Source organism: Ischnura elegans, chromosome 4 (assembly GCF_921293095.1).
Source record: "Ischnura elegans chromosome 4, ioIscEleg1.1, whole genome shotgun sequence".
NCBI lineage: Eukaryota > Metazoa > Arthropoda > Insecta > Odonata > Coenagrionidae > Ischnura > Ischnura elegans.
Window position 1 is genome coordinate 130,899,150 of NC_060249.1, and position 22,189 is coordinate 130,921,338.

The 22,189-nt window shown below is 39.5% G+C and overlaps 1 protein-coding gene across 1 annotated transcript in view; it reads right to left on the reverse strand.

Moving 5' to 3' along the window:
- The window catches only part of LOC124158067, a 362,624-nt gene that overhangs the window by 204,313 nt on the left and 136,122 nt on the right, over positions 1–22,189 (reverse strand). The window contains exon 2 of the mRNA XM_046533241.1: positions 4,629–4,681. The gene's annotated coding sequence lies outside the window, so the exon portion shown is untranslated. The remainder of the gene's footprint in view (positions 1–4,628; positions 4,682–22,189) is intronic.

The following is a 22,189-nucleotide window of genomic DNA, read 5'->3' on the forward strand; positions in this document are numbered from 1 at the left end:
TCTGCACGTTGGAGTGGAGTGGGCAACTAGAGAGTTCGGTCGGGAAAAGGGTGTTCCCACGCGGTGGGTTGTGGGATAGATCGCCTTTATTATTCACCCCCAGTGAGCATAGCGTCGGTGGAATTGTAGGGAAGGGGAGGGGAGGGGAGGAAGGCTCTAATTGGAGGAACGAGGTGGTTGGTAGGCCGCGTCTCGAATATCCGATCGACAATAATTGGAACAGATCGATTGTTGGAGGAAGTGGAAGGGGTAACTCACGATCGCTTTCAACGCTTGTGCCGCCACCGTCGGCCAGTGGAGTAAACTACTTCAAAACGTTGAAAAATTCCTACCCTAAAGTACTTTTCAGGAGTTCAAAATGGGAAACGTGCATAATTTACTAGACAACAAACAATTTACAACAAACAGCAAGAATAACAGAGTCCCTTCCTCAAAGTTTCGTGTCGGAAATTTCACGGATGAATAACATCTTTCAACTGAGACATGAGTTTTTAAAAATGTCATCTGCCGCTTGAAAACACGACGTCAGCGGAGCGCCCGCGCGTGACGTCACGGCATGGTATTCGCTGCTGACAGAGCGAGGACGTCGATAGAAAATCGGTCGACGTAAGAGCTGAAACGCAGATTTGGCGAAAAGATTTGCTGTTGTAACGTCAAACTGCACACTCCATCCATGTTGTGTTGCCAATGGGTTGTTGATACAAAGAAAGGGCTTGTTTTGGGAGATATTGAAAGACTTATGTGGAAACAAGCTGATTGCATTGACTAACAGACGTAATTTGGTTTCAAAGAGAGATTCTCGTTATCTACGCTACACAGTTATATCATTTGCTTAATACTTCATTCGTACTTTCGTTTGTAATGTTAATAATAAAGGAGAGGGGAGGGGAGCAAGGCTCTAATTGGAGGAACGAGGTGGTTGGTAGGCCGCGTGGCTCTTTTTTAGAAAAACGTGCAAACTACACATGAACCGTGGTAGTGCCCTGTGGCATAAGTACCGTAGAGAGGGCCATTTTTATCAATTTAAAAAAAAGTAACTTAATATTTAATTTGGCATTCCAAATATAAAACCCTTGAGACCTTCGCTGTGCAATGTGCATGTGAGTGTGCCAACTTTCCAATAATGTGTATTTTTTAAAAATTGAAAAAAAAAAACGATCCGCTTTACCCTAAAAGTTGGGGTAAAATGGACCAGTATTCCATGTGGCGCATAGGGTCTGTTTCTAATGGTAATAAGTTTTAGTGGTGAAACAAAAAGGAAGACAATGGCAGGTTCCACAATTTAATTATTACTGCGACCGGTTTCAATACATGGTATCATCATCAGGCACTTTTGGTATAACAGTTTCCACTTATATAGTAGTGACTGCCTCATGACTACCTACTATATAAGTGGAAACTGTTATACCAAAAGTGCCTGATGATGATACCATGTATTGAAACCGGTCGCAGTAATAATTAAATTGTGGAACCTGCCATTGTCTTCCTTTTTGTTTCATCATGAAGGAGTTCCATCATGTTTCCCCTGACACGATTGAAGTTTTAGTGGACCACCAATATTTCTTTTTAAAAAGTTTTTATGTATTTAACAATAAAAAATATAGTTTTCCTCATTGTAGTTAACAATATTTTGAGGCGGAACATCTTTCAGATATACTTGGAGATTTTTAAATTAATTTTTATGGTATCAGCATCAACTTAGGCTATGTTTCGTTTTATAACCTCAGGAAATGTTGCTGTGATGTCTGGGCGACGAGCCAGGGGGCTTCGTTTTCGTTCTCAACCCCGCCTATGACTTTTAAATCGTTTTCCTTTCACAACTTATTTTTCTGGGTATGTTTGTTTATGCGCAATCACAAACATTACTTGCTGTATTAGAGCAAGATGTTTTCCAAAAAAAATCAAACCCTCAACCATGAAATTCTCTTCCTTTCCTGATGGAGTGGTTTATTTACTGTTTCTGAGGATACAAATATTTTACCCATCGACGAACTGTAGTTGGAATAATCACCTGCTGGGTTGCCAAGGCGTTGTTGAAATAAATAAAGGGGATTATTTGGGGAGATTTGCAAAGATTAAATAAAAATAAGTTGATTGCAAGTTGTAATGCACATTACACAACTACGTCTCTTGCTTAATGCAATTTGTGTTGCAGCACGGATCTCCAATAGAATAACGTGTGAAAACCATATTTATCGTGTAATCTATCGGTAATTTATACTCAGGATAGACTTGCGTAGGGTGAATGGTAGAATGGTAGACTTGGCTGGATTAATTTTTAGACTCCAAATCTCAGACCATTGGTCTATGGCATCAAGAGCATTCTGCAGAGCAAGGCAATCATTCGGGGATTCAATCTGTTTAAAAATTTTGCAGTCATCTGCGTATAATAATATTTTGCAATTGGTGGAGGAGATAATGTTCACTATGACTTTTGACACCCATTATGACCCTCGATGGTAAAAGAATCGACAATACGGATCATTGAACTGCCTAACCGACTTTGGCACCCTTCAAAACCTATGGTGAGACACGTTGGTTGTCATGATGGCCCGACGCTTAACTCTATGACCTTTGACCCCCATTGTGACCCTTGGAGATCAATAAACCAACAATACGGATCTACGAACTGCCTAACCGACTATGGCACCCTTCAAAACCAATGGTTTGACAAGATGGTTGCCATGATGGCCCGACGTTTGACTCTATGACCTTTGACCCCCATTGTGACCCTCGGAGGTCAATTAGTGAATAATACGGGTATTTGGACAATAATAATGACTTGGGCACCCTATAAAACCCACGGATCGACACCTTTGTTGGTATGCCATTCTTTTTGTCACCCTTATGACCTTAACAGGTGACCTTACTGGGTGAACGGTTGAATTTTCGTAAATAAAAGTGTTATTTTCGGGTTTCTCGGGTCCGAAAACCTAAGAATTGACATCTTGATCAATGAAATTCAGACATTTTTCTATCTCGATTTTTTTAACATTGAAACCCCATAAGGCAAATTCAAATTTTTTGTTTGGACCCAAATTGCGAGGTCAAAAGGTCAAAATTGTAAAATTTTGCTTGCACTCAACAAAACTTAGGACCTTTCCCCATAAGTGTGCCAATTTTCATGAACATTGCTCCATGGAAAGTTACTAAAATTACAGGTCAAAAATGACACACGACCCTGTATAGTGCCGCGTCGCTCAAGTACCTCTATTTCCTCGCCGGAGAAGGATTTTGCCCGTGCCCCAAAAACAAAAATAAGAGATGGAAGTAGTTGATGATCTACACAATGGAGTTCAATACTGTATCTATAATGTCAACGGACTATTTCTGATATGATCATTTTAACGTATGTAACGCAACTTTTACATCAGGGTTACAGTAAAGTATTATTGAGTCGTCATTTTTGGTCGTATGGAGAGCAAATTTAGGATATATCACGTATTTTGCTTTTTAAAAACAATCCTAGAAATGTAACCATTACTTTATTGTAGGATTATATAAAACAGAAATTTAGCTGGAGGTGGCTATTCAAGTTATTAATACTGATAACGATTATAGCACGGTACATAAATAACGACTATACGAGAAATATGAGGTTTAGGCATGGTAACCTGAATACTTTTCTATTGTGATTCCCATAACGTTCCCTTCATGTCAACGCAAAACCTAAAATTTCGACTCGTTTTTGCAGTGGCTCTTGATTCGAAAACAGGAAATCGCGTATATACGGCGTAAACAGTAGGTACTTGAAACTTATTTCTGTGCCTATCAAATGTTTTATTGTTACCTTTTAACTATCACTTGGCTCTCAACTCTGGCCGATTGGAGAAAACTTTCTAAGTCCCGCAAGTTATTCATTTGTCGTTAACAAAATTATGAAAACCGTTTCCGAACATTTTGAATGGAAAGTTTTAAGAGGACATGTATATCTACCCCGAATCTCTACTATCCCGACAGATGTGCCAAGAGAATGAAAACGGGTTAATTTTCCAATTAGATTGGCATTCGCAATGGCAGTCAATAAGTCTCTGGGCCAAACGATGTCTGTTTACGGCTCAATTCGGGTAGACCGCGTTTTTCACACGGACAATTATACATGGCGTGGGTAAGCCATCCAGTTTGCTTGTGTTGGCCAAAGATGGACTCACTAAAAATATCGTACACTCCATTGCACTGAGAGACTATTTTTTTCAATTGTCATAATTTGTTAAAGAGATGTAGTTTAATAAAATTACAATGCATAAAAATTAATGATTTGTGTTTTGTTATTTTTACAGGTCGTCATCGCTCACAGCGCTGCATTCCTCTTTGAGTCATATACCACTTCCCCAAGCACTTACAAAAAGTCAGTTATTTTTATTGAACTTCCGAAATATTCAATAGAAGTAAAATATGGCAAAACAACGTTTGCCGGCTTAGCTTGTATCAATATATATTTCTTAGCAATAAAACCGCTATTTCGTAATTATTTTCAGCACAAAGGTAAATTTGTTTTCGTACTTACAGTTTCAATCCAGGTTTTTATTGGTCATGTTTTTCAGCTAAATGTATTGGAAAAGCATCTAACCTACACGGTTAAAATCAAGCCCCAGATAATTGATAGGGATATTGCTTAAAGTACTCACGTTTGAATTCAGACGGATGCGGCAATGAGGGGGATAGATGTCACTCCGGTCTCCTGAAAGGAAAAAAAAACAGTCTTTCAAATTCGTGGCTCAAAATTGTGTGACGTGCTTCATTTATATACCTTTATAACGTGACGTTAACACTCAAACATGGATAATTGCACATAAAATGAGTAATATTCCGATTTCATCTAAAAAATCACATTGGATAAACAATTTTTATGACTGAATCAATACAGTCCACAAAAACTAAAAAAAAGGAATTCTATTAGAATAATAATTCTCTTAATTTCACCTGCAAGGATTCATTCCATGTTATTTGCTTCCCAGTCAATCAACAATGAATTCTCCAAGTTGAAAATGTGATAACGTAAGTCCAAATTTTGTGTGATTTTGTCGTGATAAATTCCCAGCACATGGCCTTCTTCTCATAAGTCCGGACAACGAGCCTTCGTTTCCCTTTCTCTTCCATTTCGTGCGTTCCACCACGTCCTCGCGTACGTCAAAGTGTGAAAGCGGAATGTGCGTGGCCATTAAGGAAATGAATACGGTGCATTGAGTAGACGTGGAGGAATATGAGGATGAATTCCGATTATGAAAACAACGGTAGAGGTAAATTTTCAGTCTTAATTGAACCGTAAAGATAATGGATATTTATGAAAATTAAAGAATAAAATCCTGTTTCAATTCAAGCACTTCAAGTGTAGCGTAGAAGTCCTTAATGATAAATAAGCATAAAAACAACATTATTTGTTTTACCTAGTTTTCCAGACAGAAACATCAAAATTCATATAAAATAGCTTAAAATGTACTTGTCACATAAATTACCATCCTAGAGTATGTTTATATTTGATATTTTGTGTGGCTGGAAGGAAAGAAGACATTGGCAGAGTATTAAACGCATTTTTAATAGGATTTTATTTGCAAAAGATGCTTATAACATGAAAGCAAGGGAAACGCTCAGCGCCAATTGAATTGCATATTCGGCGAATTCTGCTAAGGTGCAAAAACAAATTACTCGAGCAACCGTAGTTTTCTCAGAATGAATATATCTTCCTGGAAAAATGGCTCTGTTAGGGCGAATATAATGCACATAACACATTATTTCGACGAAGTTATTTCCCTAAAACAGCGAGAGAATGCTTTTGACTTCCAACTTCCTCGTCCTCGATATTAGTCGAATTGCTGAAATTTCCCATGAGAGAAATCACATTGTCTGAGAAATATATTTTTAGGGAATAATATCCTTTTTTCTCTGGCCTTCGGATATTTTTCTTAGTTGTTAACATAAGCTCTGCTGACAATTCTGGGAATGCTAGCGCCACATCGCAGTGGTGGCGCCGGGTGTTAACACACGCGTAGAAGGGTAGAGTGCGCTGCAAAAAAGCGCGCAAGAGGGAGTAGGAGTAGGCGCTTTTTTTCCTCGCGTTAATGAAGCGAGCTTCTCTTTGGTGCGCAAGCGACACGCAAGCACACATCCACTGACACAGGCAGATGGGGGCGCTTCTTAGTCAAATTGAGAATCCCAAAATTGGTGTGTGTCGGTGAGACCCCCCCCAATTATGCTTTCACTCTCTTTTTCACTATCCATGGCCACTTCCTTTGCTCACTTATTATATTTTCCCTTCAGCCGAGCTAAATGTTAACAAACATTTCTATTTCTAACCCGCGTATCAAAGTAGTGTGGCAAGTTTTTCAAAGGTAAACTCGTGTTCTCTAGAATGAGCTTTAAATGAGACTTGAAACTTTTTACACTCGCTTCTCACAGCTTACCAAAGAGAGAAGTCGTTGGTGGGATGAATACCCATTTTCCACCATATTTTGCTGCTTCATTTGCAAACGCAGTGCAAATTTTAGAAGAGGCATAAAAAATCGATCAGCTCGATGAAATTGTGTTCCATTGTCGCTGTAAACAACACTGCAACGGCCACAGCGGGCTGGATACCTACAATAAGCCGCTAAGTAAGATACAGTCCGATACGACCTCTAAAACAGCTACTCTGGATGGAATTACACCGTGCTATTCGCCAATTTAGCGGGAGAATGCGTAATAACATTGCGTATTCCGACCCTGTTGCAATACGGTATTCTGAACGGCGCACAGTGGGCTAAAGAGCTGGCCAAAACCTCAAAAATGATTTTTTTTTGAGCTAGGAACTTCGCACAAATATTCTCAAATAAATTGTGCATAACTTTCCAGATTATTTCTTTCCTGTGTTTTCACGTTAACAATATATGTGAGGTCAAAGTTGAACAAATTTAGCGAAAAACGACCACCCTCGATTTTTTCTGAAAATTGCCAACTTTATCCTCGTGCACGTGCAGTGGTTTCATGAATAGTTTTATTGACAAAAATGTTATACCATCTTAATTGACACATTTTTTCTTGCAATGGAAGGGTTTTCAAAGATTTTGTTTCATCAATAACCTTAGATATATAAAAAAGTGGCGGAGCCTGTTTTCAGCCCATTTTTTACATAAACGTAGAGAAAAAGTAGATATTACGACGGATTTCCGCCAAGTGACTGACACCACGTCGTTCTATGAAGCTTCTACATTGTGGATCTAAAGTAAAACCTTGCACCAACTTGCTACCCCGATTTTTAAATCTTTTTTTTTCGAGCGTGCGGTCGACTCCGGTTCTGGCCGGCGGCGGCGGAGAGTACGGAAACTATTCATGAAACCACTGCACGAGGATTAAGTTGGCAATTTTCAGAAAAAGTCGAGGGTGGTCGTTTTTCGCTATATGTGTTCAACTTTGACCTCACATATATTTTTAACGTGAAAATACAGGAAAGAAATAATCTGGGAAGTTATGCACAACTTATTTGAGAATATTTATGCGAAGTTTCAACTTCCTAGCCCAAAAAACTCATTTTTGAGGTTTTAACTAGTTTTTTTTCGATTCTAGCCCACTGTGCGGCGTAATCCATGCTTCAGTTCCACCGGAAAGCGTGATTCTCAAAATTTCTGTAACGTCGGTGCAACTCAGTTTTCTGTACGGCGAATCGCGCCCGTCCGGGTCGGAATAATATTGCACCGTCTCCCGAACTGGGACATAATACGAGATTACACCTCGTATTAACGTACGAATTGGGATGTTGAATTGTTTTTCTGAGGTTATAGTAACCAAAAACCGAATTGAAAAATGGAATATTAGCTGAATATGAAGCGAAATCGACTTAATTTTAATTAATGAATCGTAGCATACGTGCTGAATCGTTAATTAGTTAAGTAAATTTTGTAGAAATTATCATTCGAGCTTAATGTGTGGAGCACAAACTTCCCTCATTGACAGTGCGTAAACAATTAATGAAATGCATTACTTCGAATAGCAAAAATTTTCCGCTATGCATAATTTTCACGACGCATAATTTTATTTCAATACTTGGCTACGACGAAAGCATGCTCAATGTAGGCTATCTGGTCAATTATTGAATTTTTCCAAGTTCGAGATAACCCGCTCACTCGCCAAATAAAAAAAAGCTATAGCTTTAAATGTAAACGAATAATACCATATATTTGATCAGCGGTTCATTTGCTCAAGTGGACAGTACATACAAATACATGCTTCGAGTCGAAATTCTTTTCGACACATTATTCGCTATCTTCTAAAAAACTGGAACTTAATTAAGATATAACACGGGCACTCGGCTTGAATTGCTTGCTTGGAAACAAAGGATTTCTCCAAAGATCAATAAATTTTCCGAATATATATGATTCATAACAGACGTTTAATACAATATCAATCAACAAAATAATGCTATATTTATCATGTTGACTTAAATACCAATAGTTGCCTCTGTAAGCAAGATAGTTTTTCAAACAATAAGAGGGAACACTCAAAATTAAAAATTGGATTTCGTTATTTTAAACCAAAAAGATATGAATGAGAGACACACAGGCCAATTTTCAGAGCTCAAATTCGATTTTTAACCGAGATAAATAGCTTTTCGGCCTCGCTCAAGACGCGAAACTTATTTCTATTGGCTGACGCCGTGTGAATCTCATGAATGTCGCGTGAGTAACACTTGAAGAAGCTGTGAACACATTGGGTTCGTGGAAATAGTGGCCAAAATTTTATCACCATGGCGAACAAATACGTTTATTTTGTTCTAGCCGATTTCCGAAATGTACTGACATTATCAACAGAGACTTTGAAATTTTTTAATCTCAAAACGAATCATTTCAATTAAATGAAACTTTTCAAGATGAAATGTTTACAGTTTTGAGCGAGACTGTAATCACGGCAATTATCGTGGAGGCTTTAACGTGTGGACCAACCATAGTAAAATCCTTTACTTATTGCTTTCTAGATTCCGAATGTAAATTATAAAATAAAAGAACAAATCATCACAATCAATATATTTCCCCTACTAGCTGTTTTCTTGCCCTCTGAAGGGAGGAAATTCGGGGCTATCTCCGTTTCCTTCAGGATTAGCGTTTAAATTTCGTTGGAACAGCATTTTTTAAGCAGAGGCCTCGCTTTGGTCAGCCTATGTTCCTGGTAATTCTTCAAGTTAGTTTCGTCCTATTAAAATGGCAAACAAGTGTCATCAAAATGAAAGAGTAACTCAGAGACGGGGATATATGTTTACATGAAAATATCCGTGGATTCTCATATATTTACGTCAGTGCAACACGTACAGTCACTTTCAAAAGTTTTAGGACAAATTCTCTGCCATCACTTCTGTTTCTCAATGAAATTTAGTATTCTTCACTCCTTTCGTAGTTTTTATTTATTATTTTTTTTGGTGCCCACCGCACACCAGTGATTACAGACGGGCATTGAGAAAGTTGGCCCGTTATGTGTCTTCACTCCATTCTACGATTGGCAAGGAAGGCTGAAACTCTCTCTAAAGGCCGTTTTACACGGGTCACGGAATTGCGCAGGTTAGAGCTGCATTAATTTCTAAAATGGCGTGGAATTGCGCGAATGCACGAACCAAATTAGAACAGGGGCTATTTTTCCGTCTCGCGTCCACGCATTCTCGCATGTGTTCTAGCAATTTACCGCTTTACACGACGCAATTTTGATTGCGCCTTCGCACGCACGTCAGATTGCGCAATTCCGAGTACCGTGTAAAACGCCCTTAAGAGACATCAGTAGGTCGCTGTTCTGCTCCTCTGTACAGGAATTGGTGCATTGGTACCAACAGGCACGTACTCGCGGGAGGGGGCTTCAACCCCCCTCAATTATTTCCAATGTGTCATCTGCCCGACATACGTCCGCTCAATGGACCACTCGCTAAGGGACACACACACTCTTGCTGTTACATTTCACATTCGGTAACACAATAAATATCTCCCAAGGAACCAACTTGAAGAAAATTGCAATTCCATCTAAATCAAATTTTTAAGAGGGAATACTCGGGGGACAATGATGAGGAACGAAAAATCAGAGAGAAATTATATTTGCCATTTTATTTGCGAGAAAGAAGAGAGTCGGGTGCATGATGAGACTGACAGCCTGGATGTTGCGGTGGGAAAAAAATGACGCAAAGCTCACCGAAGTGCGAGATGCTTATTATGATAGGATAAATCAATTATAGCAGCGTGAGTTTTTCCTTAAATCACAACTGTGTCAGTTAAATATTTGGTAGTTTTTCCATAGAAGACGATATGATCGGCAATTTCAAAGCAAATATTTATCAACGTGTAAAATAATATAAACCTATTTGTGGGCTCTGGTTTTACACCTGACCTGCAACCTCGTTTACCCTGTATCAACGTATTAGATCAGGTTATCTTCATCTATGAGGTGTTTTCCTTGTGGGAATGCCGACCACATTAGAATTGTATTACTCTATTATTTTCAGCATTTAAAAGATCAATATTTAGCGGTATTGGCGGAAAAAAATAATTTTAACATATATTATAATCTCAGCTACCAGCAAACAACCCGGAAGAACTGCCCAGTGGCTCGTTGAACCCGTGACCTCTCTAAGGCGGACACGTGATCAAGCATTTCCATCTCCCTCCCATTTATTTCGCGAATATGGGAGCGCATCTCGCGCTTTGTTTTTCTTTTTTTTTCCAAACCTCATCTCCTAGCACTTGTCGTGAGTGGCGCGCTCAAGCGGGGAGACGCCGAAATTCCGACAAATCGCGTTTGCTTCATCAATGCGATCCCGATGAAATTGGCTGGTTCTCGATAGCCCCGACGAAATGCTGAAAGCGAGAGAGATTATGGGGTATCGACGAATTAATGCTCGTCGGGTCCGCGCTGACTGTCGCATCAGCAGAACCCCCTGCCGGCCAGAGGGTGCAACACACTCTGCTCGGATCCACAGTGATTGAAATTAAGCGAGCAGCCGGAGTCTGCTTGCTCCCGCACCAACATACTCCCAACGAGTGATGCCCACCTACCACACACACAAATGAGCGAGTCTCTGATCCATTTCCCATTCCACGTCTGCTCGGACCGCATATCACTGGGAAAGGCTGAGGGACTGAGGCGCGGAAGTAAGAAGGATACTCTAAGATAGAATTGCATCAATTTCATTCCTACTTATTTCAAAAAGAGGTGAATGAATCAATGTCATTTATACCGAGGGTGATTTCGCCACGAAGAATGATTTGATATTGCCATTTAACATTGTTAATTACACTCACTCAGCGCTCTAGCACAAAGGTTTGTGTTTGGAAAGGATAGAGTACATGAACTTATTGTTTTCATTTTTGTCCCATTAACCTGGTTGGTGTGGTAACTAGAACGCCAGAGCTGTTACACAAAGTTAAGCCGGATCGGTAATTTGTGGCTTTGAATATCTCAGCTTAATGTAACTTAAATTTCCCACCTGAGGAGGTTTTACAGGTAGATCAGTGGCGGCTTGCCCAAAAGGACTCTCGGACGTCGCCCCTCCCAAATATTTGAAAAAGTAAAAAAAATAAATATCCATTAATTTATAATTATATATCTAATTAATCAAAGTGTTTTTTCAGTCGCAGACATCGAAAGTGTTGGAAAACACGAAAAGAAATAGCGCGAGAAGTTTGTATTTGTAGCCGTGGGGCGCTGGCCAGAACGTCCCAATCCATCCCCATGCAGTTATATGGAGAGTGGTAGTGGTGGGGGCTGCTGGTGCTATGACGCGTCTAACCTTGTGTCTTATGGAAGTCTTGGGACGTCGTCCGAGAATGCGCAGAGCGACGTGTGAGTTGACATCGCTGCGCAGGCCGGCGGGCGTATAATCTGGCGTCTACTTGGTGCTGCCACAGATAAGGGACGTACGGGATCAGAATGGTCACTGTACTGGGTGTAGTTATACGATTTTAATTTTTAATTACTGGTAGGTATTGCTACAGAAAATAAATTATCCCATTATGCTTGCGTTTTTTGGTGTTTGAATTCCGGAACACATAAAATCCAACCAGTTAAAGGCCGTATTGACGTAAGAAAACTATTCTCGAGTATTTGCCACAGTTCTGTTATGATTACGAATTTCAAGAACCTTGGGGAAACTAATATTATAATATTTAGGCCTTAACAATGTATTCATATCTTCCCGATGATTAGAAATGCGGTACCTATTTTTCAGATAAATTTATCAAAAGAACTGCAGTATTAGGAAAAATCAGTTAACATTCCCCACTGATTTATAATTTAAGAAATAGGTGCGTGCGTGATAGTGTGAAGGATTAAACATGATTTAACCCGTAAACGTGACTTCAAATAGTCATTCAATGAATGTCAAGAAGTTCCGCGTACAATGCACCTTTTGTGTGTAGGTTCATCATTTTTCTAGCCGTCCTTGTTCTATTAGTTCATGTTCACCTAATTCCTCAGCGGCAGAGCGGTAGCTGTCTGACGGAAAATGTCACTTGGGTCTGATTTAAGTGGCTGCGAAGAGTTCATATCAGTGCGGAGATCCTTACAGCTCCTATCTGTGGTTCAGAGTCGTCTTCTTTCACGATCTAGAATTTATATTCTAATATATCATGGCAATGATTTCGAAGACATGGCTATTCCAAGTGCGACCCGTTGGCGTTTCGTGTGTTTACCACATATGAATCTTAGACTCAAGGCGATGGGCCGTGACGTTTTTATTTGCTTGAATGCCTTTGCTGACCTTAAATTCGTGCCTCAGCTGAATCAGCATTTGTGGACCAAGACTTCTATCTCCCTTGAGTCGTCCTTAATGTAACGGCAAGACCAGGCAAGACTCTCGGAAAGAACGGAGTGAAATGAGTTCAGACATCATTTTCGAGGAGTTAACTGTGCATAATTGCCAATTAAGAAGTTTCTTAGTGCTGTGTGTACATTCAAGAAGACAATTTTGAATTAATCAACAGTGCTCGTTTATGTTTTAGGGAAATATAGGGAAAAATTGTCCCCAATTATGTGTCCAGGCACCTTGTTCTTTTTGGTCGTATTTTTCGTCGGCCCATTTAGTGTCGTCCCTTGTTTATTAAGTCCCTTGTTTATTTATAGACTAATGCCCTTGCCATGTGTTCAATCGGAAAGAAATTGTTGTCCGGCGCTGATTTCAACGAACGTGTAATTGATCACTTTGCTGGACAAAAGGAAAGAAGGATGGACTTCTGCAATATAACTAAAGGCATGTGAGTATTTCAGATTTTGTTAAAAAAGTGTGAGAAATGTTTAATTATTGATTTTAAATCATACTGTATTCAAGAAGCAACGCGAACACCGCAATCAAAGTTTACATCTGCAATAGCAAAGCGCGCGCATTCTAGTAGTGTTTGTTGCCCAGTGGAAGTCAGTGACACTCCCCTCCCTCCTCAGGTGCTACAAGTGTCATTGCTACCTGAATCATTGCAAATGTTGTATAGATTTGACAAATAACGCATTATGATTGCAAAACGAACAACATAAGTGTATTGCGGGCATTTCCGCACGAAGAATGTAGGCGCTAAAACCTAAAGTTACGTATTTTCGTTTGTATTTGCAAAATATCGCAGCGAATATACTTCTATTCTTCAAGATCATTGATCAGTATAATCGAGAGTCCGGACTAAGCCGATCCGTATTACCGAGAGTCTACTGCATTTAGTATTTATTAATCAAGCTTTCTTAGGAAAACTACGTATTTTTGTTGAAAAAAAACGGAACATATGGCATCAAAAAATTTTATTCCTAGATTGCCGTAAAAACTTAATAAAATACGCGAAATATTAAAAAAATTATGACCCCCCGGTGGAGTGCGCCCCCCCCCCCCCCAGCATTTGACTCACGAGCCGCCACTGAGGTAGATTTATCGTGAAATGAGAGGAGTTTTCAAATCATGTAGTTATTAAATCAATATAATATTCGCTAATCATGGATGCTTCCGATGAAGCAAAAACGATAAGCGGTTTTTCTGTAAAAACACACAAGATATGGATGGAGCGGCGGTGATGCGTTTCCCCGTAACCGACAGCGTACCTGCAACTTTTTCGAGCTCAAAATTCTTCGTTCATGCCACCCTATCGCCCCGTTCCATTGCTACCATCTCTACAATGGCAGCTTTGGGCTCCTACTCAAGAACTGAACTCTGATCGAATTGAACTCTAAATATTTAGCCGCTTATTATTTTCGCCACGCAGGGGCTGATATAGCTCGTATGCCATAGGCACTTTTCGGAAGAGATTAAAATAAATGTGTAATGCTGATAAAAACAGGGAAAATTTTGACAATATGTGATCAAAATAATAATTTACAAAAAAGAGTGAGCATTGGAATTACTTTTCTCGTGTATGACGCACTCGGATTGAAGATTTGCTATTAGGAGACTAATAGGAAGACAAGACCAGCGTGCTGTGCCGCTACTACATTATTTAACTTTTAACATTCGTAGCTCCCCAGCCAACGTTTTACGGAGAGATGTCTGACGATCAATGACGATATACTATGGCCCACAAATTTTATTATAAGAGTGTACTGAACGCGTTTCAATTGTTACACAATCATCATCACGTACTAACAAAAAAAAAGAAACAAAAGTTTTTTTTTTAAATCACTCCCCTATCTTCGATGTAATCCCCTAACTGATACGTAACCCCAATTTCTTCCCCAAAATATTTTTTTCCTTATTAAATGACTCAAGTCCGAGGTTTTTACTTGGCGGTATGATGTAATCTTGTAATCTCTCTTTGTTCCTGTCCCTCCTAAATACAGCCTTCATCTTTCCTCCCCCAACCCCCACATTCTTCATTCTAATCCTTTACACCCCACCCCTCACTACTTTTGAAGATATATGTATCTGTCTGAATTGGGATTTCTGTTAGTACCTAATGGTGATTATGTGACAACTGAAACGCGTGTAGCACGCTGTTATTATTAAACTTGTGGGAAACATAATACATATCTTTGTTGATCATTATTCGTTCCTCCCGCCCAAATTGTGATAAAGTTACCTACTATGAAAAAAAAAAATTATAGTTTTCTACGAATTTTATGTGCAGCATATGCAAACTCCGTAACAAAATATAACTCTGTAAAGCCCTTCCTGTGAACTCCGTGTGCGACTGAAATTCGTAAGCTGAAAGCTCTCAAATCCAAACACAAGCGTCTGGGTTTAAGCACGAAGCAAAAAAATACATGTAAAATATTTTCATATACATATTAGAGTGTCCTAGGCGTGTGGCAGAAGGTGTTGGGACACCAGTCCCTGACAATCTGAATACTAATAAATTAGGGCTAGAAATATGAGAACCGCCTAGAACATTTACACGGTTTGCGAAATATAACACACTCCTACAAAATACATTTCATTTGTTACGACCAAAGAAGTGAAAACCAATGTAGTAAAATATGAATAACTTTTGCATTAATTTATTGAAAAATTAAAAATACATCATTTTATGTTTGACACGAGGAGTTAAGATACCTTTGCAATGTGGCATGTAATGTCATCATGTCTGGCTGGCCATTTATGTAATAATTGATTCCTGAAATACGCGCTGCGCAAAAAAATCCAAAGGGTATCAATTGAGATAGACCCAACACATCAAGTAATCACGCAAGGGTATCAAGGCACTAAAGTCTTCCAGAATATTCCTAGGGCATCGATATTTGGTTGATCTGAGGTTAGGTGGCTGGGGGTCGCATGGAGACAGCCAGGGCAGCGATGGTGGGATGGCTTCCCCTTCCATCGACTCAAACACGAAATCGACCTTGGAATATTTCCAATTTTCCCCGGGAGATGGGGTTGGGGTGATGGGAGCTCGTTTCCGATGAGATCAAGCCATGTTTTTCGGTCGAGCGATGAAGGGTGGTGGTGGGAGGGGGGTGAGAGATTCCAAACATCATGATCGCGTAGGACGACAATCTCGCGACATGCGGCACCAACATGATAGGCATTCGAGCCAAGAGGGCCTCAGATCGGCCCCACATATTTGTCTGCTTTTTGCGAAGAAGGTTACTTATCCGCAGTGAAAGATACTCGTCGTGTCGTCTATGCTCACCTCTCTCGCTTACAACTTATACCATCAGCCATTTGGCGAGTGTCTCTCCGCAATGCACACTTGGCGGAAGAATCAATTGAGGCATTGTAGTTAATGAGATTGCTTCTAACCTAACACTATGGTCAGAAATGACTTGAGGGTGTGGTACGGAGGACGCGCAATCGTCCTACCTGCGCAGTACCTACCTGTCACTTGTATGGTGTTTTTGCTGAGCTATCGAAGGTTGAAGAAAAACTCCCTCGTATTTTAAAAGCAGATAAATGTGGACAACGGCCAATTATCAATCTCAGCGGTCAACAATCCTGGGATTGGCTTGACGCAGCTCTCCAATCTGTTCTCTTATTGGTTAATCTTTTAACAAGAATATAATAAATCCGATTGACTACGTCCTTCATCACGTGTTCTGAGACTCATCCTTAGCATACCCTAGCTGTTCTTCTCTTTAACCTGTCCTTCGACGATAATTGTAATTCGACCATCGTGTGTCGTGATGCGGTCGATTAAATCGCCACGTCTTCCATCCAATGCTTCCGAAAGACTCCTCTTCCCTCCTACTCCCCTTATCACCACCATATTACTCACGCGATCTATTCATTTGATCTTCATCTTCCTTCTCTAACACCACATTTTGAAAGCTTCCACCCTTGATTTCTGTCTGCTGTGCTGCCCTTGTCCATTCCGCACTATCGTGCATAAGAGTACTCCGAATGTAAATGATATCAAAGAGTTTCCTGAATTCAACGCTTATATTATCAGCAGTAAAAAGACTACTCTATTTTGAGGAATGCCCTCTTCTCATGGGTTACTCCACTGACTGTTTCCTTCTAGCTTCGTACATCGTAGGTCAATCGCTCTACTTCATGTACCCTCACAATCACAAGAAAGCGGCAATAAATTTGAAGTGGGAAGTGAGGGACCAAAAAAGACCGATCGAGCTGGAGGTGTGCGCCTTCCATACAATAAGGAAGTTTCCTTCACTAAAGAAAACGAAAGGCATTGATTGCCATACGCTACCCACCATTAGTGTATTCATAATATACAAGTTATTTGGCTTTAGAAATCCCAGTTTAGACGAATGGCAATGGTCAATAGAGAATTTGCACTTTTTTGGTGAGGCCTGTTAAAAATATCAGTTTGGTTTAATTAAGCAAAATTCCAATTCCTACAGTCGTACGACCGTGGGTGAATTTGTTATTAACAAATAAACATTCCAAAATCAATGTTGCGCTTAAAACACTCCGCCGCCATGTCAGACGGCTTGTGACGTCAATCCCCATACTCAACTGACTGCAGTTCCTCCGATCACCTGCGATTGATGGAAACCTTGTTTATTGTTGTTTACGAACACTGAGGTGAATCTGACGGAATAAACCATCTGTCCTACTATAAATTAGTGGTATATTTCGTACAATGATTCTTTAAGTTCGTGAGCGAAGATAGATTAATGGCTTGTAGGACAGTGGCGGATACAGATGGGGGGTGCAGGGGGCGCGCGCCCCCCCCTTGCGGGTCCGCCTGTATTACCGAACATTGCAAAACCACAATTGTAACTTTTTTATATCAAGATGGCATTGTCTTTTACATGTTTATAATCACTTTAAATAAAATTTTCATATACTTTGCCTGTGACTTGATCATCTTTTATTACGATAAAAGTAAAGACAACTCAAGATGTGTTGCGCCCCCCCCTTGAGTTTTTTCTGTGTCCGCCACTGTTGTAGGACAAAATTCCGGAATGAATATTGTTTTGTTCCGATATGTGGGAGCACCCGTGTTTCTACACCGAACAAGATTTTTGTGGATGTTCCCGATAAGCCTGAACTACGACGGAAATGGTTATTGGCAGCCCGGAGGGATCTTAAGTCGATGCCATTATTATAAACAAAAGAGTATATTATTCCATTCAGAAAGGAGAGACTAATGCGTAATACTGAAGCATATGTATGTTTGAGATGCAGTTATTCTTGTATACAAACGGCCGTATATTCATTGATGATATACATTGCATATTTTTTCACTTCGGATGCTTACTTTCATTATGTATGCTTGATGACTATGGAAAAACATTATTAGCAACGTCAGTATTGTAAGCATTTATACTCGAAAAGCAGATATACACAATGTTGAAGTGGAAAAGGAAAATTTAAAAATTTTACAATGCAGTAAAGAATCGTAAAGAAAATAACGTTACAGTAAATGTATGAATGGTACAAATTTGATGCATTGCAATTACCTACATGCGAGCAATTAGTGACATATGTTTGCAACTCCTAAAATGTTATAGTTGAGGAAACACAACAACCTGCCTCGCTACATTTAAATTTTCAAATATTGACAGCATAAAAGTGCGGAAACATAGGGAAAAATAGTTTACTAGAGGTGTTAGTCTATAAAAAACAATGCAAAATTACCCTTACTTGTACATATTTATTGCTCATCATATCACAAATAGCACTACCACGCACACATTTAACGAGCTGTCTTTTTGATACTTATAATCAGTATATGCCGAATCAACTGTTTCAATGAAGAGCTTGGCTCACAATAAATATAAAACACTATTATGTAACACTAATAAAGCATAATTATCGGTTTTCCAATCACTCTGCACACCACACTAAAAGAATTTGCACTCCTTGAAATTCGTAAGGATTTTTCATATGTCACTTCCCACACATCACTAACGACAGTTTACGTTATTTCACGTTAACATTGCGAAGACAATTAAATGAATAGGCTGAAACAAATTGCTAAACCAGTTATTGTAACATCAAAAAACTTCGAATTTCACTATCACTCCTACCGTAACCAAAATATGACCAAAACAAAAACGAACAACAGCGCAACGAAATGCGTGAAATGTAAGCACTGGCGAAAGCTCACAATGAATTGGCAATAGGTTCAATACGTAATAAAATCAAACAGAACTTAGAAGCGAACAAACGAATGAAAATTAATGCGCGTTCGATGTATCCCTAAAGAACAACTAGTTCAAATATGAAACATATCACCTTCGCAATAGTCAGATACCTTTGATCGAAATGTATACGGTTGGTTGAACCAGTATGGAAGAAATAATTTCCTCGAAGATGTTACATTCACAACTCACTTCACTCTTTACTTCTCGTCTATACGCAATCGAATTAGAGACTTAAGTGTTGGATGAAACGCATCACGAGTCTATTTTCTCCCAACTCGGGAGAAAACGAAGTTACAGACCTTACAAAAACGAAGATAGGCCCTAGGTATACACCGATCACAAAGGGGTCTACGTCTGGGAGGTTATTTGAACAAGCCTTAACGAAGCCAGGTTCCATTTTGCAAATTTACTAGCAGGAAAATGAAGAAATATCACGTAAAATACGTGAAACATAAGTTATTCATCAATGCTCCCGTCCGCTTGCAACTATACTATGGGAGATAACGTCACGTAACGAATAGCCAATTGCAGGTCGTTTTACCCTCCAGAATTTCGATGCTAAAACAAAGGTTATTAAAACTTAAATAATAAATTAATAACAAAACTCATGGAATTTTCATTAAACATATGTGAACTTCGAACATGTATTCACTAAAAGGAAAGGGTTTCATGCTTATTCCTCACCCATGCAAACACTCTATTTTAACCGCATTTGAAAAAGGCCACATTGGCGCCCATGCGATGCCACTCCACGTGACGTCACAGGGTCCTAGTTTCAATTCGAGTATATAGGAGTTTTACATCGTCTGAGATTACCAATGCATGCATGAGACACAGAGCTCAGGGAAACATCTCCTAATAGGTAATAACCTGTTAAAACTGCCTATGGTCGGAAAGTTTCCTTCGTTTGGTAAGGTTTTGTTAATTCTCATTTAAGCCAAGCGCAACCTGCTAGCAGGGTACTCTGCTACCTGCCTGCATCTCAGCGGTGCAGACATCCTCGCCCCAAGATCACCATACTTTTCGGTAGCGGGAACCAGAATGACGTCACGTGGGCTTTTCGCAGCATTCATAATTAGCCGTCGCGTTTTCGCGCGTTTTAAAAATTTCACATTTCATTTAATCGCAAAAAAATATATATCGTCATTCAAAAATTTAGAAGTGTGAAATTCGTACTCCAAGAGTATACTCTTTCGATGTAGGCAATAAAGAAATAATAGGAAGCCACCATATTGGCTCAATACAAGTACCTGTCGTTAAATCAATTGTTACGGATCGCTCATGGCGCCGCTAGCGTATTCTACATCTACATCTACATAATACCCCGCAAGCCGCCTAAAAGGCGTGTGGCAGGGGGTGTTAGGACACCAGCCGTTTACAGCTAAAAAATATGAAGTGCTCAAACGAAGTTGGGACTAGCGTTTATTAAAGCCCTTAATGGTTCGGGGGAAAACGAATTCCCATATCTATCCGTTCGGCAAAACATCTCTCTTTATTCATCGCTTCTATTGGACCTGGAAATATAGTGTGGCTCTATAATTATGTTCTCTGTGTCGCTCTTAAAGATATCCATTCTCAATTGTTCAAGCAATCTAAGCCTAGCGCACAGCCTCCGAATCTCCAACGGCTCCCAGCGTAATTCGCTCTACATATGGGTAACACTGTCTGTACGCCCGTAGCAGTTTTTGCCGAAACGCGCAGCCTTCCTTTGTATTTTGTTCAGTTCGCGGATTAAGTCTTTCTGCACCGGATCTCATACGCTCGCTGCATATTCAAGGTGCGGTCGGACGAGAGCGAAATAGCACCTTTCTTTTACTTTCTCATCCTAAAATCTTCCCACAATACGCTTGACGAATCCTAATTTCTTCAGGGCTATGCCGCAAATATTCATTATGTGTGTTCCCAACGAGAGGTTCGAGGTTATCGTAACTCCCAGGGACTTCACTTCGTCTGTTGTCTTTATGTTAATACCATCCACTGCATAAACATGGTTAGAGTTGGACGAATTCCGCAAGAAATGTAACGCCATGCATTTGCTCGGATTAAGTTTGAGTCCACACTCTTGGCTCCACAAATGAACGTTGTTTAAGTCAGCAAATAAACGTATTTTACTGCTAATGCGGGAGCAGAGATCATTAATGTATATAATAATGAACAACAGGGGGCCGATTACGCTTCCTTGTGGAACACCTGATGGTGCGGCACTACAGCGGACAGCGCTTGCTTAATAGTAAAAATACATTCACACACTAAAAGTTTGAAGTGATAAATACATTTAAGAGCGAGCCTTCTGAGTAGGCGACTAAGGTTGAATGGCTAAAGCTAACATCACGAGATGGATCTAATTGAGTGGCTACCAAGAAAGCTGAATTGAATTTGTTCGTCCTTCCGTTCGACACTGTCCTCTCTATACTCTTTGGAAAACCTCTCGCAGGAAATATTGTTCTGTGAACTGGAAACTGTGAACTGTTCAGTGGAAAGGAGTATCGTATGGAGTCACCTTATGAGGAGTCGTACTTTTAGTTCCACGGGTCTTTTTGGTTTCCAATTACCTCGATTATCTCGAGTACCGCTTAAGCAGTGAGGGAAAATTTTATTGAAAATAGTTTTCAATGAGATAAAAAGTAGTTTAACATAAAATTTAATTATATAAATGAAGTTATTCACATAAAGTACATATTTTTTACTCTTTAGTAATGGCATAGTGGTGAACTAATAGTTGAACTTTGCGTCAACATTTTTTCTGAAAGAATAAAATTCAGAAATAATCTCGCAAGCATTTGATACTTATAAAAACTTAATTGAAAACATGAAAATATTTATGAACCACTATAAATTGACAAATAATTTTATACCATATTAACATATAAAGAATAAATTCACCAGCTTACTACTAGTTTTCATTTACATTCAAAGAAAGGTTGGTAGCTCCGTGATCATCGCTGAATCTTGGCATTGATCCTATAATGCTAGAGGCTTTGTGGTTCAGCGGCTCTTGAAGGTCCACCTTAAATTTCTTTCTTCCACCGATATTCCCTCAGGGTATGAATATTATTTTTGGGTTACCCTTTCAGAGCTAGGGTAAAGCCGGTGGCCAAATATGCTAGCAGTCTGACGAATACTTCTGCTGATCTGAAGTTGAAAAAATCGTTAACGCTTCAATTTACGAATTTTTACACAGGGATCAGTTTACACAATATTCCAAGAGATATATTATACTTTTGAACTGCAT